The sequence below is a fragment of the Stenella coeruleoalba genome (genome assembly GCF_951394435.1).
Source record: "Stenella coeruleoalba genome assembly, chromosome: X".
NCBI classification, from domain to species: Eukaryota; Metazoa; Chordata; class Mammalia; order Artiodactyla; family Delphinidae; genus Stenella; species Stenella coeruleoalba.
This window is the reverse complement of record NC_137152.1, coordinates 104,207,312-104,224,309: the sequence shown is the minus strand read 5'-3', so window position 1 is coordinate 104,224,309 and position 16,998 is coordinate 104,207,312. Positions and strand designations below refer to the sequence as shown.

The 16,998-nt window shown below is 37.9% G+C and overlaps 1 long non-coding RNA gene across 2 annotated transcripts in view; it reads left to right on the top strand.

The window, feature by feature from the left end:
• Window positions 1-16,998, top strand: part of LOC307180924 — a 934,155-nt gene that overhangs the window by 467,264 nt on the left and 449,893 nt on the right. For both annotated transcript variants that reach the window (XR_013825801.1, XR_013825802.1), the window contains one exon: window positions 7,614-7,802. This is a non-coding gene — a long non-coding RNA (uncharacterized lncRNA). The remainder of the gene's footprint in view (window positions 1-7,613; window positions 7,803-16,998) is intronic.

The following is a 16,998-nucleotide window of genomic DNA, read 5'->3' as shown; positions in this document are numbered from 1 at the left end:
ATGAGATCAAAGGAATGGAAATGTTTAGGCCTGAACTGAAGGTCAAAATTGATTGGATGAAAACTTGCCTCGGGTGTACATATTAGATATATACTCCAAAAGATAAAAATTTCTAGGGAAATAATTTTCTCTTTTAAGTAGCATATATAATTTTATTTTGTACTTTTGTAATAGAAACACTTAGAAGATGTATTTGTACATCTCGTTTCTAAAATCATATTTTTCATTTGTCATAGAAGAGTACCTTAACACTGGCTTAGAAATTCTTGTTTTCTTGCACAGGTAAGATTGTGAAAAACTTGTAATTATGGCTGGGAAAAATTATATTTATATGCACACATAAATAGACACACATATGTGCATATATGTGTATAACACAGAAACATGTACTATATATAAAATTGCTAAACCTGTTCAATTCAGTGTCTAAATAATAACTGGATGCAAAATTTTGAGTGTGACTAAAAATTAGACAAGTATGTTCATAATTGTATTCTGAAGCAGCTAAGTCTGATTGCCTCTGAGAGAAAAAAAAACACCTAAAAATAAAAATGAATGCCTTCAGTTCATCTGATAGAACCATGTAGCTAATTTGGATTTCAGTGGGAAAAATAGGGTATAATTCAACTTTGGCAAAACGTATGATTATTGAAATCAATGTGAAAACGTTTGTATCTGTTTATCAGCCTGATGTAGTTCTGCGATGTGCCTCTCCTGTTGGAGGGCCTCAGTATTTGCAGGTCAATCAACTGAAGGCGAAGCTCATCCCTGTCACTGAAAAAGTGATGGTGACAATCCAATATGGATCATCACAGTAGCAGACCTCAACCACCAGGCAACCAAGAGTGAAAGTGAACCTATATTGAATTAATTAGGCTGTCATGACTTTGTGATGATAGATGGAAGTCCACCAAGTATACCATGGGGCAAAAATAATAATGACCATGTATACTGCCAAGTGTAGAGACTATTTCTAGTAAGTGGGTGTTCTCACAATCTCTTCTTTAACGTTTCTGGAGGACAGTGTATTTTATTTTTTTCAAGTTCTATTGAGATATAATTGACATACAACACTGTCTGAGTTTAAGGTGTACAATGTGATGATTATGCATTATGCATAATGACTTGACCTATGTATTGCGAAATGATTACCATAAGTTTATGTAACATCTGTCACCTCATATAATTACAAATTTTTTTCTTGTGCTAAAAACTTTTAGGATTTAGTGTCTTAGAAGCTTTCAAATATATCATGTAGCGTTGTTAACTATTGTCATCATGATGTACATTGCATCCCTTTACTTATCTTATAATCAGAAGTTTGTACGTTTTGCCCACATTCCTCCAATTCCCCCACCCCCTACCTCCGTCTCTGATAACCATAAATCTAATCTCTTCATCTGTGAGAGTTTTTTAAAGATTCTACATATAATTGAGACCATACAGTGTTTGTCTTTCTCTGTCTGACTTTTTTCACTTAGCATAATACCCTCTAGGTCCATCCATTTTTGCAAATGGCAGGATTTCCTTCTTTTTATGGCTGAATAGTATTCCATTGTGTATAGGTATGTGTGTATCTATATCTATATATCTACGTCTGTATCTATCTCACACTTCTTTATCCATTCATCTGTCGATGGACAGTTAGTTTCCATGTCTTTGCTACTGTGAATGGTGATACAATGAACATGGGCATGCAGATATCTCTTCGAGAGAGTGATTTTGTTTTCTTCAGATATATACCCAGAAGTAGAATTGCTGGATCATATGGTAGTTCTACTTTTAATTTTTTATGAAACCTTCACACTGTTACTGTGCCAAGTTACATTCCCATCGACAGTGCACAAGGCCTCCCTTTTGTCCATGTCGTTGCCAGTATTTGTTATCTCTTGTGATGATAGCCATTCTAACAGGCATGAGGTGATGTCCCATTGTGGTTTTGATTTGCATTTTCCTACTGATTGGTGATGTTGAGCATCTTTCATGTACCTTTGGCAGTTTGAATATCTTCTTTGGTAAAATGTCTATTCAGCTCTTTTGCCCATTTTTAATTAGATGATTATTATTATTTTACTTTGAGCTGTACAAGTTTTTAAATATATTTTGGATATTAATACTTTATCAGATATAGGATTTGCAGATATTTTCTCTCATTCCATAAGTTGCATTTAGGTACTTTATCCTTATCTCTTAATACCCCACATATTTTTCCCTGCCCCAGATATATTTTGGGGAACCTCACGGATTATTGCAGAAAAATATTGACTCACCAAGAGCTCATGGTTAGAAGGATTATTTGTTTGTTTTAACAGTATAATGTGTGTAAGTAATACTACATATATTAACACCTGCTGACAAAGAAAAAAACTAGTTATTAAATTTGTTTCAGCAATTCAGAAATTCATGATATTCAAACCATGTCCTTTAGTATGATAAGGTGTTCAGCAGCTGTCTCTGATCACTCCTTTTGTACATCAGTGCCTATGTACATTTATTGTACATGGCAATGTGTATGTTTCTTAGCATTTTTTTAACTGGCTTTATTTGCCCATACTTTTTCTCTTCATTTAGATTTTAAAGTCCTTGAATTTAGAGGAAACATTTTCTGCTTTTCCTGAATGCCTTAGTAAGATTAAAAAAGGAAGAGAGAGGGAGGAATTTACTGCTGAATCACAATGTGCCAGCCAAAGCAGGACTGGGGATGGCGGGGAGGTGGTGTTAAAAAGTACACGTACTTGAAGCTGTGGGGTATTTTTAACACATCTGCCTCACTTTTTATCTGGGGCAGAGTTCAACTAAACCGATTTGGCTTCTTTCTGGAGATGATTACCAGTTATGGGCTCAAGGCTCTTAATATCCATTAGGAAGTATAAGATAGGACAGAGAACAAATCATCTCTGGCTACGGTTAAAGTTCAAATCTGCTTATTAATGTTGATTTTTTGACCCCTTTAACTTTCTAGACTCTGAATTTTGTCTGATTCCCTAGCCATTTATGACCTGCCTGACGTTGTCCACCTCAGTCAATCTCTCTGACCATAACCCATTCCTTGCCTCCCTAGATCTATGGATCTCCCACTTACTTGATGGAAAATACAGTGCTGGTACCTCCTGACCAGCCACGTATTTTCGTCACCTATACCTTAAGTAACAGAAGCTGAAATTGTCAATTGCACATCTTGAGTTTATCCATGTACAGCAAGATTAAATACCAGTTTGGGAATTACCAATGTAGATTGGTGGAGGGGCGGCTACTGTGATTATAATATTTACTTTATACAATTGGTAAGACTATTAAGAGTAACTCTATATACAGGGCTTACCACATGACAATAAGCACATGATAAATGCTATTTTAGTTTTTGTATTTTTTTCTAAATCCTTTATCTGTTCTTGCCTAAGATCAGAAACATTGTAAATTACTCTGATGATAATCATACACACACACACACACACACACACACACACACACACACGCACTTACATACTACTTTGAAGATCTATTCCCTTTCCCACATTTGTATAACTAAAAGCTGCTGAGTCTTTATTCCTCTCCTGCCCCCAGGTTCTGAAGAACCATTTTTTCTTTTTTTTAGATTACGTATATATGTGGTAGCATATGGTATTTGTTTTTCTCTTTCTGACTTACTTCACTCTGTTTGACAGTCTCTAGGTCCATCCACCTCACTACAAATAACTCAATTTCGTTTCTTTTTATGGCTGAATAATATTCCATTGTATATATGTGCCACATCTTCTTTATCCATTCATCTGTCTGTGGTCACTTAGGTTGCTTCCATGTCCTGGCTGTTGTAAATAGAGCTGTGATGCAGATGTAGAGAATGGACTTGAGGACATGGGGAGGGGGAAGGGTAAACTGGGACGAAGTGAGAGAGTGGCATGGACATATATACACTACCAAATGTAAAATAGATAGCTAGTGGGAAGCAGCTGCATAGCACAGGGAGATCAGCTCGGTGCTTTGTGTCTACCTAAAGGGGTGGGATAGGGAGGGTGGGAGGGAGACGCAAGAGGGAGGACATATGGGGATATATGTATACATATAGCTGATTCACCTTGTTATACGGCAGCAACTAACACAACATTGTAAAGCAATTATACTCCAATAAAGATGTTAAAAAAAAAAGCTGCTGAAATGATCAGAGCTGAAAGGTCAGTACCTTGATCCTTAAACATCAGTGGAGATATAAACTTTTGATAAATAGCCTCATATCATTTAGGTTGTGTGCTTATTGGCTAATACTGTAGGTAGTTTTCACAAAGGTAGTATCAACACCATAATGACTGAGTATAAGGTAGTTCATAGTTTTCACTTTTATCAATTATTCAGTGAAATCTCAGTCTTGGTAATATGGGACAAATGAATGAAGAGCTTTTGAAACAGATGAGCTACAATATGACAAATCCCGTAGATCAGAGCTGATGTTCCAAGAAGCCGTTTTTGAAATTCAGCAGTGATTTTTCATATTGATAATTGGGCAAAAAGGAGGCACAATGGCTGGTCAAAATAGAGCTTCCATCTGTAACTTCTGATTATTGTCACTTAAATGGTCTATATTACACTAACCTGTTACAGGCCCATGGCTTGTAATGCAAAGAAAACGTCATGCAAATAATTTACAGCCTATTGTATGGGTAATGAAGTGTCTTGTGTGCACACTTTTTTCCAACTTGTAGATTGAACCATAGGCTTTCAGAGCCAAGGTCTCCATTCACGCAGTCACTGATATAGGCCAAATGTTTTCAGTTAGTTGGGTGAATTTCATATTGCCAACCCAGAACGCTGATGAGAATAAAATTTTGGTCCATTTGATCCATTTGGAATAGTCTTTAGCATTGTGACTACATTCGTGAATCTTGCTAACCCTTAGATGTCTTAGATGTTCAAAGAAAAAAATTCTTTCAGTTGATGTGGTTTTAGCAAAATATTAAGGTAGAAATCCTTTCAGGGTTCTGTCTACCCAAAACAAACAAACAAAATGAGACCTGCCCAGGTGCCCTCCTTCCTGTTAAGTTCAGGATATATTGATACTTCTGATTGAAATAGGCAGGGACGGCTTCACAGTCGAGCAGAATGGTTGTTCCCCTTTATCACGCAGCTGGCTATCCCTCTAATCATCTCAACCCCCCTTCAGCGACCCATAGTTCTACTGTTCAGGAGTTTTTCAAAGCCTTCTTCAATCCTTTATGTTTTTAATGTGCACCATATGTTCTTTTCCTTTTGTATAAACTTAGAAAAAGCATCTAGTTATTTTGGGGACTGAACAAGTAGCTTTATTTACAAGGAGGACCTATAAGCAGCTCCTTCTGGAACTTTTAGACTCAATTCAGGTAGAAATCTGCCAGTTAGCTATGATTTTGATCAGTGTGGACAGTTGAACCAAATAGTTCATCAAAATCTAGTTTACCTGGGCTTCCCTGGTGGCGCAGTGGTTGAGAGTCCACCTGCCAATGTAGGGGATACGGGTTCGTGCCCCGATCCGGGAAGATCCCACATGCCGCAGAGCGGCTGGGCCCGTGAGACATGGCCGCTGAACCTGCGCGTCCAGAGCCTGTGCTCCGCAATGGGAGAGGCCACAACAGTGAGAGGCCCGCATACCATAAAAAAAAAAATCAAAAAAAAAAAATCTAGATTACCCTTTGCAGTTACTGAGTAAAAGGTATTGGGGAATTTTATTCACGAAGCATATAGTCTAGGGCTCAGTTCATCCTAGGGATAGAAGTAAAAGAGATGAAGAGAAAAAGAATGCAGGCAGAGTGCACATTTTGGTTGGGGCAGATGTTTGTGCACTCGGGCAGTATCACCAGGGAGATAGGGGTAATCAAGTGTCAAAGTCAGACACAGCAACAATGAATACAACTTATGAAGCTAGGGTAGCAAATCATATAGGTTGAAAATAATTCTCATAAGCTATTGAATAATAACATGGAGATTCTTATAGAAGGCCTGGCCTGGGCTCTGTGCTCTGGCATCTGTTGACCTTATTTACACAAATGACTAGGTGTTTATTTGAGAAACCAACTAAAATGTGACCATCGTTGAATACAGGCTGTGTTCAGATATATTTCTAAATTCTCGTATTAAGGCGCTTTCGTATACTGCATCTCACTTTATATATAAAAAGACGTAGGTGTTTTCCCACAATGAGATAGTATAATCCTGATAGCTAATATCAAACTAAGTATCTTTTTATAAAAATGCATTTTTAAGAGTAAAATTCCACTTCATAGTCGACTGTCTCTTTTAGCAGTGAAATGGTTTCTGTGAGGTATAGAACTATTATCTCTTCTCTGACCACATACAATGATTTTTCTGAGTATACATGTTCAAGTGAGATGAAGCAGGTTCTGTAGTCTTAATTAATTTGGGGTTCAACAATCCAATAAAAGAGAAAGGTAAATGTGCAAAAGATAGGTTTTTCTCTTGACGAGAAGCACATGTTGGATTTAGGGATCTATGAAGGGGCTTTTCTCCAAGCCAGGGCGTGGTTAGGAAATTGGAGGGATTGGGCAATAACATATTTAAGTAAGATCATTCTTTACATTTATTCTTTTTTTATTGAAGTCTAGTTGATTTACAATATTGTAGTTTCAGGTGTACAGCTTAGTGATTCTGTATTTTTGCAGATTACACTCCATTATAGGTTATTACAAGATCATGGCTATAATTCCCTGTGCTATACTCTGTATCCAGTTTGCTTATGTATTTTATACATAATAGATTGTATCTGTTAATCACATATACCTAATTTGCCCCTCTCCCCTTTTCACTCCGCTTTGGTGGCCACAAATTTGTATTCCGTATCTTTGAGTTTGTTTCTCTTTTGCTTGTACATTCATTTGTATTATTTTTTTGGATTCCATATATAAGTGACTTCATACAGTATTTGACTTTCTTTGTCTGACTTATTTTACTAAGCATAATATTCTCAAGGTCCATCCATGTTGCTGCAAACAACAGTATTTCAGTCTTTTTTATGGCTGAGAAATATTCCATTGTGTATGTATGTGTGTGTGTATGTTTACAGTGTGTGTGTACAGCATGTCTTAATCCAGTCATCTGTTGATGGATGCTTGGTTGTTTCCGTGTTTTGGTTATTGTAAACCGTGCTGTTATGAACACTGGGGTGCACGTATCTTTTTGAATTATTGTTTTCATTTTTTCCAGATATATACCTAGTACTGGAAATGCTGAATCTTGCGGTAGTAATATTTTTAGTTTTCTAAGGAAGTGTTATAATGTTTTCCATAGTTGCTGCACCAATTAACATTTCCAACGACAGTGTACAAGGCTTCTCTTTTCTCCGTATCCTCTCCAACATTTGTTATTTGTAGGCTTTTTGTTGATAGCCATTCTAATAGGTGTGAGGTAATACCTTACTGTGATTTTGATTCGCATTTCTCTCATAATTAGTGGTATTGAGCATCTTTTCATGTGCCTCTTGGCCATCTGTTATGTCTTCTTTGGAAATATGTCTATTTAGGTCTTCTGCCCTTTTTTTGATTGGGTTGTTTGTTTATTTGGTATTGAGTTGTATGAGCTGTATGTGTATATATATATATATATTTTTTTTTTTTTTTTTTTTTTTTCAGTACGCGGGCTTCTCACTGCTGTGGCCTCTCCCGTTGCGGAGCACAGGCTCTGTACGCACAGGCTCAGCGGCCATGGCTCACGGGCCCAGCCGCTCCGCAGCATGTGGCATCTTCCCGGACCAGGGCACGAACCCGTGTCCCCTGCATCGGCAGGTGGACTCTCAACCACTGCGCCACCAGAGAAGCCCTGTATGTATATTTTAGATATTAATCCCTTGTCGGTTGCCTTATTTGAAACATGTTCTGCATATCCATAAGTTGTCTTTCCATTTTTCTGATGGTTTCTTTTGCTGTGCAAAAGCTTTTAAGTTTAATTAGGTCCCATTTGTTTATTTTTGCATTTATTTCTTTTGCCTAATTCTTTTAGATGGTAAGTTAAAATGTTTGAAGCTTTTTCTGTTTCTTGAGAAAGGCCTGTATTGCTATAAACTACCCCCTTAGAACTGCTTTTGCTGCATTCCATAGATTTTGGAAAGTTGTGTTTCCATTTTCATTTGTCTCGAGGTATATTCTGCTTTCCTCTTTGATTTCATCATTGACCCCTTGGTTTTTTAGTAGCATGTTCTTTACTCTCTACATCTTTGTTCTTTTCTTGTTTTTCTAGTTGATTTCTAATTTCATACTGTTGTGGTGGGAAAACATGCTTGATATAATTTCTGTCCTCTTAACATTTGTTGAGGCCTGTTTTTTGAACTAGTATGTTGTCCACCCTAGAGAATGTTCCATGTGCACTTGAAAAGAATGTGTAATCTGCTGTTTTTGGATGGAATTTCATGTAAAAATCTATTAACTCCAATTGTTCTGTTGTGTAATTTAAGATCACTGGTGCGTTATTGAGTTTCTATCTGGATAATTTGTCCAATGATATCTGTGGTTTGTTAAAGTCCCCTACTATTATTATATTATTGTCTATTTTTTCTTTTATGTCTGGTAGTATTTGCTTTATATATTTAGGTGCTCCTGTATTGGGTTTGTGTATGTTAACAAGTGTAATATCCTCTTCTTTTATTGATCCCTTTATGATTATATAATGCCCTTCTTTGTCTTTTGTTTCAGCCTTTCCTTTAAAGTCTATTTTGTCTGATATTAGTATTGCTACCCCTGCTTTCTTGTCACATCCATTTGCATAGCATGTCTTTTTCCTTCTCCTCACTTTCAGTCTGTTTGTGTCTTTAGTTCTGACGTGAGTCTCTTGCAGGTAGCATAGTAGAGGGACTTGTTTTCTTATCCAGTCAGCTACCCTATTTCTTTTGATTGGAGCATTTATTCCATTGACATTTAAAGTAATTATTGATAGATATGTACCTATTGGGATTTTATTATTTTTTTTCCAGTTGTTTTTGTAGATCTTTCCTGTTCATTTCTTCTTTTTGTTTCTCCCAATGTTATGTGATGAGTTTTTTTAGTAGTATGCTTGGTTATTTTTCTTTTGGTTTTTTGGTATCTTTGGTTTTTGATTTATGGTTACCATGGATTTCATATATATTGACCCATAATTATATTAACTTGATTTTAACTGGTAGTCACTTAAGCTCAAGCACATTCTAAAAGATCTACATTTTAAAAATTCCTCTCCCCCACATTTTGGTTTTTTGATGTTATATTTTACATATTTGTGCTTATCCCTTTTCTTTTTATTGTAGTTATAATTGCTTTTACAATTTTTTCGTCTTTTAATCTTTGTACTAACCTATTTAAGTGACCTTCAATCCTTACTATATATTTGCCTTTTCTATTGGGATTTTCCCTTCCCTGTAGATTCTTACTTCTTTTCCATTTAGATAAGACTCTACAACATTTCTTTTAGGGTAGGTTTAGTATTGCTGAATTTTTATGGTTTTTGCTTGTCTGAGAAGTTCTTATCTCTCCTTGTATTCTAAGTGACATTCTTGCTGGTTAGAGTATCGTAGGTTGCAGGATTTTCCCTCTCAGCACTTTGAGTACATCATGCCACTCCCTTCTGACCTGCAAAGTTTCTGCAGAGAAATCAGCTGATAGCCTTATGGGGATTCCCTTGTATATGACTCTCTGTTTTATCTTTCTGTCTGTAGAATTCTTTCTTTATATTTAACTCTTGATATTTTAATTATGATATGTCTTGGTGTGGGGGTTTTTGTGGGTTCATCTTGTTTGGGACCCTCTGTGCATCCTGTGGTTGGATATGTTTCCCTCTGTAGGTTTGGGAAGTTTTCAGGCATAATTTCTTCAAATACATTTTTTTTTTCGCGGTACGTGGGCCTCTCACTCTGTTGTGGCCTCTCCCGTTGCAGAGCACAGGCTCCAGACGCGCAGGCTCAGCGGCCATGGCTCACGGGCCTAGCCGCTCCACAGCATGTGGGATCTTCCCAGACCGGGGCACGAACCCGCATCCCCTGCATTGGCAGGCGGACTTCCAACCACTGGGCCACCAGGGAAGCCCCTCAAATACATTTTTGATACCCTTCTCTCTGTCTTCTTCTGGAACCCTATAATGCACATGTTGGCACATTTGATGTTATCTCTGAGATCTCTTCATGTGGAACTGTTTGTTTTTTTTTTTAATTTGTCTTTCTGTCTCTTCTTCTGATTGGGTGATTTCCATTATTCTATCTTCCAGATCACTTATGCGTTCTTCCGTGTCATTTAGTCTGCTGTTCATTGTTTCTAGAGTGCTTTTTATCTCAGATATTAAATTATCTTTCTTTGATTGGGTCTTCTTTATATTTTCTAGTTCCTTGTTAAAATGATCTGTTTTTACATCAGTTAGCATTGATGTAATTCTGTTAGCATTTTTATTAATAATGTTTTGAATTCGTTGTCCAGCATATCATTCATTTCTGTTTTATTATTTAATTTTCAGAAGTTTTCTCTTTTTCTTTCAATTGAGAACAGTTCCTGTGCCTTTCCATTTTGTTTAACTTTCTCTGTCTCTGTGAATTTAAGTGAAATAGTTGCCTATCTTGTTTCTGAAGGGGTATTCTTATGTGGGAGTGTGTCTGTGTAGACTGCATGTGCCCAGTGCCTTTGGTGGGAGTGCTGGATTTGATGTGGACACCAGTCACATCTTTCCTCAGGGTGTGCTGTTAGATATCACCTTGGTAGGGAATGTGGTTGTGATGGAGGAATTAGAGCCTAGGCAGGATACAAAGCAGGACTTCCTCTCTTCTCAGTGACCATTGCTGTCCTGTCAGGGGTGGGGTCTGCTCCCAAGTTGCTGGAGTAGAAACCCTGAGGGTCAGGCTTGAGCTAGCTCTGTTCTCTTTAAGTGTGAGTTTTTCCTTCTCAACTCACTGGGGCCTTTTCCCCGAAGGAGGGAAGTGCTGAAATAAGTGGGACTTGGGCACTTACAGAGTTCTAATGCTCTGCTTGTGTAGGTGTCTGTGACTCTGCTCAGATGCAAGCCACAGTCACATTTTTCCCCTGTCATGGCTGCTCCAGTTCTAGTGCTAGCCTGGGGTACTGAGTGAGTGGGGCTGGAGTGTTCACTTGTCTTCAGCTGGGGCATGCAGCTAGGTTGTTGCAGGAATTCCAGCAGCTGTGCTGCCCTCCGAAATGTTGGCTATTTCTGGGCAGCGGGTTGAGTAAGCACCACCCTACCTGGGCTTTGCCTCAGATCCCCAGGTCACCCCTGAGTCCCTAGATCAAGTCTTTTCCCAGGTCCTGGCCACCCTAGATCCAGTGCTATGCTGGGACATGGAGTGAATGGGGTGGGGGCGTTCGCTTGGCTCGGACTGGGGAGTGCGGTGAGGGAGCAGCTGCTAGGGCAGACCTCTCTCTGCCCTGCCTGGGGGCAAGCCAGCACCTGTGCACTCGTCATGAGTAGTCTAGGCTTTTGCAGCTTTTCTTTCACAGCAATTCTCTAAGCAGCCAAGGGGGCTTCTCCGGGACGCCCGGTCTGTGGCTTAACCTGTCCACTTCCCAGAGTGAGTGTCTACCTTTGTGATCTCCCCTTTCCTCTGAGTCCCCTCCCAGGGGCACAGGTCCCACCCTGATGCTTTTCTCTCATCCTACCCAATTACATGTATATCTTTCTCACAGCCTTGGCTGTACAGGAGTCCTTTTGCCAGTTTCAAGTTTGTTTTCCATGAAAATTGTTCTACATGTAGATGTATTTTTCATGTGTTCACGGGGGTAGGTGAGCTCCATGTCCTCTTACTCAGCCATACTCACGCCAGTATTTTATATTCATTCTTTCACTCTCAGCGATGCCATGATTTCCTGAAAGTTATAAGTTGGAAGATTTTTTTTATTATTAGCATGTACCCTTCCATTTACCCTGGAAAAAGAGAAAACAAAATGTGTTTGCACTAGCAAAGTATATTGTGTCTGAAACTATATTATGTCTAATATAGTTTGTCTCACATATGGTACTGGGCCGCACTCCAACACTGTTTAGGTCATAAATAGTATTAATTACAGGCATATAATTCATTGTGGTCTCATAGGGTGAACAACAGACTGGGATTTAGGGGAACTAACTGAGCTGGTCTCAGTTGTGCCTCCAAGGGGCTGTGTGAATATATATTTATCACTTGGCCTTTGTAGAGATCTGTTTTCTCATCTCTCAAATGCGGAGTGGGAATATTTGTCCAGGTTAGTGATTTTCTGGTAGTTTGTTTATAAGTTTTTATTTGTGCGTGCATTTTCTCACCATAAATGTTGCTTCAAATGAAATCTTGTGTAGAACTCCCATACATAGAACAGATTAAGATAGAGCTATTCTGCTTGAAGCTACGTCAGTTTCATCAAACCATTCTGAACCATGGTTTGATGGTGTCAACCATGGTATCAGCTCTTAGGCTCATTGGAACATAGTTTAAAACTCACTAGTTAGGATCTAAGGTCCCTCGTCACTCTGATCTTCCATGATTTGTGTAGTTAGCAGTGTTGCAGCAATAGGTCCAAATGACTCAATAAAGGTGAACCTTATCTTTATTCACCAGGATGAGAGAAACCGTCGACTTATTTAGCAGTGCCTGACACAGGGAAGATTGATCCAAAGTATTTATTGTGGCAGACACAGTGTCAGGTGTGGTGCATTAACTGTTGCAGGCTTTTTAAAAAAATGATCAGAGCTCTATGTTTAATGAGCCACATGCTGTGCTAAAAATGAATTTGTGCCATTAAGAAGGGGCATCAAGAAATAAAGTATCACAGAGGAAGGCAGCTGGACGAGTTACTAAATTACGGGTGTATGTGTAAGTGTATAATATGTGGTGGTGGAGATGTTTGAAGTTTTTACCGCAGTGAGTTTGTTGTGACCACATTACTTCTAAGTGTCAGCACTGGCCATAAGTTATGCTGGTCTTCCCAAGTAAGTGGCAATAAAAGCTTTATAGCACCCCACACCATCATCACATATTTTCTTTAAACCACTTATTTTCTTTGGATTTTGTCTTTTTAAATCTATCTCTATTTTTTTCCTTCTGTATTTTGTTACTTAATATAGAAATATGGCCTAATCTTTAGAATGGTTGGGGTCAAGAGCATTTGAAAAGGACAGGGTGGAATCAATTTTTGTTCCAGTTAGGAATTTATGCATTGGCGTGGGCAGCCCACAGTTTGTCTGCTGGTAGTTGTGGTCACATATAGATTAGAAAGGATAAATGATAAACCATCATTTATAAGAACAAATGGGAAAGGCATTTAGAACACTGGAATGGGAATAAAGCTATTAAGTGTTGTTGACTGTTTTCACTAGGTCTGCTAGATCATTGTGCTCTCTGTAGTTGGCAAATGAACACAATCCAGCCCTGTGGCCTAGAAGTAACTTTCATTTTGTTTCTAGATTGAACTATTATTGGAATATAAGATTCACTGGAGCAGGTATCATGTATGTGACTAACTACTGTAACCCTAGTGCCCAAATGACTACCTGGCATATGATAGGTTCTCAGTATTTTTTGAATGAATGGATGGATGGATGGATGGATGCAATCCTTATTTATAACAAAGAAATGTATATTTTTAGCTTTTATCACTGAGACTCTTACTTTATTCCTTACAAAGCACCTTCTGAACCTTTTAACCTCCATAAAATCTTAAGAGTCAGCAGCTCAAGATACATAGAGAAGGATGGCTTGAGTCTGGATGGCAGTGAAATACACCAGAATGGAAAGTTATGTCTGGCAACCAGACATCTCCATATGGCTAGACTAGGTGTTTAAGGATGAATCCAGTTTTCTATGACAGAATGAACTTTAGCTGAGTATCCTGACAGTATGATAAAAGGTAGTGAGTAGCACTCTAGGAAGACCATCAGTATTAGAGGAGGTAATCTAGATGGGGAAAAAAATAATAACAACATCAACAACAGAAATGGAGAGCAAATAGTTTCTGTCCTAGAGTCATTATTAATTCATTAATTTTCAGTTAAGTATTTATGAGTACTACTGTTTGTACAGCAATGTTTGTCCTCAGTAGAGGCACTGTCCCAAATTCTCTGGACATTTAATTTTTACCAGACTGAATTTTTATATCTCTATCTTTATCTGAGTTTCTGACCTCAACCCATCACATTCTCTGATGTTAACGTTTTGTCTTATTTTTCTAGCTTCTCTATATCTTTTGAACCTTCATTCATCTATTTAGTAAGTCAATGAAGAATTATTTAATGGTGTGGTATATATTATTAGGCACTGACACTATTGTGATCACACAGATAAAACTCCAGCTATCCTAGAGCTTATGGTCTACTCTTTCCTATTCCCCCTACCCAGGCATGAAACCCTGTTAAAAACTTTTTTACATAAAAGTGCTTTTTTAAAAATCATTTCTCAACCATGCATTTGTAGCCACCCAGCATCAGTGCCCTTCCATTTTCTCAGTAACTATTTGCTTTGTTAACATAAGTTAAGTCTATAGGAAAAGAGGCGTGTGACGTTAATTTTATGGGTCAACTAGATTCAGCTACGGGGTGTCCAGATACTTAAACATTATTCTAGATATTTCTATGAGGCTATTTATAGATGAGATTAACATTTAAATTGGTAGAGTGAGTAAAACAGATTGTCCTCATCCCATCCGGTGAAGGCCTGACTACAACAAAAAGACTGACCTTCCCCTAAGTAAGTGAGAACTCTTCCCGCCTGATGGACCTCAAACTGTAACACTGGCTTTTTCCTGCCTTTGTACTGGAACTGAAACATCAGTTTTTTCTGGGTTTGGAGCCTGCCGGCTTTGAGACTAGAACTATACCATTGGCTTTCCTGGTTCTCAGACCTACAGAATAAGGTCAGGACTAAACCGTCATCTCTTACTGCCTTGCCAGGAATCACCCTGTAGACCTTGGGACTTGCCAGCCTCCACAATCACGTGAGCCAGTTTCTTATAATAAATCTCTTTCCGTATATATACAGCCTATTGGTTCTGTTTCTCTGGGAATCCTGACTAACACGGGGGCTCCTGGGGAGAAATATCACAAGTCGCCTCCCATCATCATACTTCTCAAGTCCAGTTTCCCAAACATAGCCTCGTTTAAGGCTTTTGCAAAATATAAGAAACTAAATAAAGTCAGTACTCTAGCTTTCCTTACCTATACCCATTATCAGACTTTATTCACATTTTTTCTTACCCAACTTTGGTAATGATTTTACCCAACTAATCAGATTGTTTACCTGAGCTAAGCACACCTCTCATCATATGCAATATTTATACCATAATTTGGGCCTCTAAATTAATCATTTTGAGACATTAAATTTATGGGTAATTTCAGATACTGAAGCAGTACAGTGAGGAAGATTCTTTTTTGCCCTAACACCTTGCCAATAGGCTTTCGTATGAGTGGGGCTATCCCTGTTGACCACTAATACTACTAACCAATTTTTTTTAGACATTGAACATACCTCTAAATTATGGCACAGAATAATATCATATAGCATCTTTGTGTTTAAGACAATCTGTACTTAAGACCATAGAATCTCAGCATTAGTAAAGTTCTCTCTTTCTCTTCCCTCCATCCCTCCCTCCCTCTCTCTCTCTTTCTTTCTTTTTTATTTTTGTTTTGGTCTAAATAGAAACCAACTCATTTTTCGTGCTGTACTTTAGCCAGGAAACAACAGGAGTATCACACAGTGAAATCTGTAAAGAATTGCTTTTACAAACAGTGTCTATTAGAGTCTATTTAACTGAGTTGATGAAATCATGACTAGTATCTTATGTGACTATTTAAAGTATGTTGAGACTGTGATATCTCCTTCCTGTCTCCTCTGCCCCCACCTGTGTATTCCCAAAGGAAGTATCTTCCCCCTGGGTCATGATGACTCAGTTAAAAATGATTATGATAAGAATGTGTTAAGCTGGCCACAAAAGTGATGACATTAGTTCTTCCAGGCTATTGTGCATCCTATTTCTACTTTTAATGATTCGTATGTTTTCCAAACCTTCATATAATTAATATTATTTAATAGGTATGAAAATGTTCATAGGACATTCATCCAAAAGGATAAAATATTTTTTAATGGCTGCAACGTAATACTTTAAGCAAATGAGTTTTTCAGACATTTCCAAATTGTGCACATTCAAATTTTGACTACAGATGTCATCTTTAATGTATGCTTCACTAGCTGCTGGGGGCTGGGAGAAAATCATATTACTAATTGATATGCCTTAATGACCTGAGAGCTTTCCAAGTTGGATGAACCCATGAGAAATGCTAAGAGGTAGATATCTGATTCTAATTATGCCTGGTGCATGCTGAAAGTAGACCCATTGTGACAGGTATATCATTGTCAAATTGGTAGACCTCAGGTTTTTTACTAATTTGACACTATTACCAAACACTGCCTCACTGAATTCCTGAAAAGAAAAGCGAGATAAAGGACGAGGGCAGAGAAAAGTAGGGCTTCATGATCTCTACTTGCTATAGAGATTGCTATATTTTAAAAAAAGGGGGTGAAAGGAAACCAAACATGGGCTTGGTAAATGATGTAAGACAACTTTCCCTTTATCCTTTTCCCTTCTGGTCTTCATATAACAACTTGAAAATGGCAGCAGTAGAGATCTGAAGATTCATTTGGACTGTTTATTACCAAGCTCCACTTTAAGAACTGGGTGTGTTTAGTATTTCCTCAGTAATTTAGACTTCTATGAGCATTACTGCTGGAATCTGAGTTAATATCTGCTTTTCCAAAACTGGAAAGGGTGGTGACACTTGTCTGGATACATTTTTTCTGTCTACGCCAATAAGCTTTTATTCTGGTTAATTCATTTTAACAGAGTAGACCGTATTAACTTTATCTGACTTATTGGTTTATTGGGAGAATTGAATATGATTTGGAAGAAAATTAAAAACTAGATGTTAACTTTTCATTTCTTAAGAAAACCATTCCATTACTTCCTAAATATACCATGTATTGGGCAGGAGGAGTTCTGGGCTTCTTCCTGGTATAATTCTGTTTCTAGAAGA